The following is a 3704-nucleotide window of genomic DNA, read 5'->3' on the forward strand; positions in this document are numbered from 1 at the left end:
ATGTGACTTATTTTATATTACTATATATAATAAGTGGGAATATCTACTACTTAGCACATGACAAGTGTTGGATGATATGTGCTTAGATAGTGTTGTACATTCTTCTTTTATGGTTGTACCTTTAAAATTTATATTATTTGAACAATTTAATACCATTAATTACCTACCTCATTTGGGCCCATTTATATATATATATATTAAACCTACTACTCGATTTTGTCGAAGATGGTGGAGGAAGGTGCTGTCTCTGTCGATTCGCCGGAAGAAGAAGACCGGCGCCGTTTGAAATTGGCGGACCTAAATCAGTCGGATTTTAGGATCCGTTCTTGGTTTCGGTTCGAACTTTGACCGCTCAACCAGAGGCGTTTTGGGGCAGGGTCAAGTTTTAACTGGGAACAGGAACAATCTGAACGGAACACTTCAGGGGTTGTTTGGTGTGAAGAGCAAATAGTCTTGGAATTAATTAAAGTGCATTTATTTTGTTGTTTGATTGGTAAGGTTTTATGTCGAATTTAATAATTACTCCCTCTGTCCTTAATTCTTTGTTCATTTTTCAATTGACACACTTATTAAGAAAATCATAATTAATATAGTGAGTTTATCATTTTACCTCTGCTTATTATGAAGTGGATGAATTAAAAATTTAAGATTTTCAAGAAGTTCTACTTTTTCAAAGTAATTAATTGAAGGTATAATAGGTAAAAATAAATTCTTTCTTGATTTGTCAAAATTGACAAGAAAATATGGACAGCTAAAAAATGAAAAATGGACAGGTAATTAGAGACAGAGAAAATAGTATTGAGATAAATTATTTTTCTCTTTGGTGTAATAATAATGCTGAAATAACTATTTTGGTATTTGGGTTTATGTTTAGGTAGTGTGATGCTAGGTTGGGGGAGATGGGGTGGGGTAGCTAGGTTTTTAGAACCCAAATGTACATAAAAACAGACATTTACGCACGTAATCTCATTCACGGACCGCTACCTCCATCTACTTGTCTTATTTATTTATTTCATTTTTTTCACTTTAAAATAGTTGATAAAAATTAAGTGTTAAAAAATTATATTTTTAAGTCTTATAAAAGAAAATTGTCTATCTCGTAAAAATTGGGATAAAGTTATACATCTTACTTTTTTTCAGACTTTATTTGTGAAACTAAATTAAGTATGTTATTGAAAAATATTTTTAAGGGGATATCACTAGAATAATTAATATCAATTTGATTATAAACTTCTCATTTTATCATTTAATGAAATGATTTATAACTAGATAAATTTCTTTGGAATGTTTTAGACGACAAATTTTCGAAAGTCTTTATTTTTTCTCAAAATTTTAACAGTTTTTGTTAGATGGAAGATGCTTATCAACGGTAAAATCATAAATTGAGATTAATTTTAACTTACGATAAAATTTAAGATTTGAAGTTATGAATTTCTACAATGATTTCAACTTAATATACAATAATAAGTGAATACACAATATAAACAAAACTTGGTTAATTTTCTCGTGAACACACATGATATATGTACTACTCCTTTGATTTATTTTTATTCATCACGTTTTAATTCACGAAAGAGTAAATTCATCATTACATATAAAATACTTTTGACATATATCGAACACGAATAAACTTTTTTTAAAAATACATCTAATTTGACCAGCTTATAAACTTAGCCAAACACCTCGATAATAGATTAAAGAATTTCAATTCCCTTCAATATTTATTTATATATCATATATATATTAAAAAAAAGTGAATAAAAAGAAGAGAGGTGCATTTGGGAAGAGAGGTAGAGGATGAGCACTCACATCCTCTGTTTTCATCTTATTCCTAAAATATTAATAATAATAACTATATAGCTATATACACCTCTTTAGATCTCTGGTTATAATTTCTACCATTTCCCCAATTTGGGTTTTTTCTTGAAAAAAATGTTCAATCTTTACAAATGGTATGAAAAGATATTTTGAATTTGTCTCTATTTTTTTTATTTTCTTTTGATTTTTTGTTGTTGAGCTTTTGATCTGTTGGAATTTTGATGTTTTCAGATACATTGTATTGTTTTTTGATTGATGGTACAAGGATCCATGTTCTTGGATTGAATCCAACACTTTCCCCTTGCTGTTTGATCAGTATTCCCACCTGGAGTCTACCTGATTTGCTAGATAAGGTCTGTTTCTTGTTTTGTTAATCCTTTTGTTTATCCACATTTTTGGATCTTTTTATAAAAAAGGAAAAAAAACTGGGGTATGGGGGAGGGGATTATAAAGTGGGAATCAAATTGTTATCGAAAAGATGAAAATTCAGGTAACCAACCAACTGAGTTAGTAAGATTTCCACCTATGGGGTGTTTTAAATTCCCAAGTTTTTGTTATATCAAGTTGGTAATTATCTACCTATGTTAAATTTGATTAAGATGCAGGCATTTTTGCTAATACCCAAATTGCTCAATTGGACAGCCCAAAATTTGATGGGCTTTGGTACCCTTTGGACCAGCAAGCCCATGGGCCTTTTCAACCAAACGCAATCCAATTTCATCCTAGCTAACCAATTTTTTCCATTTTCATTTGAATTTTTTGTCAACCTTTTATTAGATCTTTTTATGATAAAATTGTAAACCAACTGACTTTTTTTTTGTGGGGAGTTTGGTGCATTAATAAAGTTATATTGTTATTCTCTCCGTCCCATATTAGATGATAATTTTACTAAAAATATTCTTTTCATATTATTTGAGCACTTATTAAATTAGGATAGAATTAATTAATTCTTTCCATTTACCCCTACAATTAATATGACCATTCCTATATTGTATGTGTATTTTTTGTAACTCATTTCAATGTGCATTGATATAAACAAAGGGCAAAATGGTGAAGTCTTCCAATGTATTAATGATTTCTTAATCACCGTGTAAAGTTGGAAGTGCCCATCTAATATGGGCCGGAGGGAGTATAGTTTATGTATTGTTATAAAATTAGTAAAAGATTGTTATAATATATTTTGCTCGTAAGTGAGCTAATATAGAAACTTATTTGTCATTTGTCTTTTTAATTTCAATTTTAAATAGCAAATAAATGTAGCAATAAGATTGAGGGTAGAAATGAAGCATATCTTTCTAAATTTAAGTAAAAATAAACAGAGTAGAAGTAACATTAGGGTTATCGATAGGACAATTCATTTGGTTATTTTTAAAAAAATTATATCATTCAATTTTTCAGCTAGTTTATAATGTATAACCAAAATTAAAATTTTAAAATCATCCAATCCTAATTTATGTGACGCAAGCAGTACAAAAATTAGTCTTTTTTTGTTGTATTTGAAATAACATGAAATGTACTACAAATCACACAATAATTAGCAACTTCAAAATTTAAAGGACATACAAAAAAATTGATCAACTCTCAAAATTCTACTAATGTCACATAGTTTGGGATAGAAAAAGTAACATATACGTAAAATGTACTATAACTCATAATAATTAAATAACTTCAAAATCTAAAAGACATATACAAAATTTGCTTGACTTTCGAAATTCTATCAATGACACATAAATTGGGACAAAGAGAATATTGAAAATTACATATAAAGTATTATTAACCACAATAATCAACAACTTAAAATTTAAAGAACATACAAAAAAATTGTTTGACCGTTAAAATTTTATTAATGTCACATAAATTAAAATAAAAAATAAAAATATATGTTG

At 28.2% G+C, this 3704-nt stretch overlaps 1 long non-coding RNA gene across 1 annotated transcript in view; it reads right to left on the reverse strand.

Annotated features, from left to right (window-relative positions):
• The window catches only part of LOC107061639 (uncharacterized), an 18255-nt gene extending 17819 nt beyond the window's left edge, over positions 1-436 (reverse strand). Inside the window, exon 1 of the long non-coding RNA XR_001474132.1 lies at positions 204-436. This is a non-coding gene — a long non-coding RNA (uncharacterized lncRNA). The remainder of the gene's footprint in view (positions 1-203) is intronic.
• Between the last annotated feature and the right edge of the window lie 3268 nt (positions 437-3704).

Source organism: Solanum tuberosum, unplaced genomic scaffold (assembly GCF_000226075.1).
Source record: "Solanum tuberosum cultivar DM 1-3 516 R44 unplaced genomic scaffold, SolTub_3.0 scf00152, whole genome shotgun sequence".
Taxonomy (NCBI): domain Eukaryota; kingdom Viridiplantae; phylum Streptophyta; class Magnoliopsida; order Solanales; family Solanaceae; genus Solanum; species Solanum tuberosum.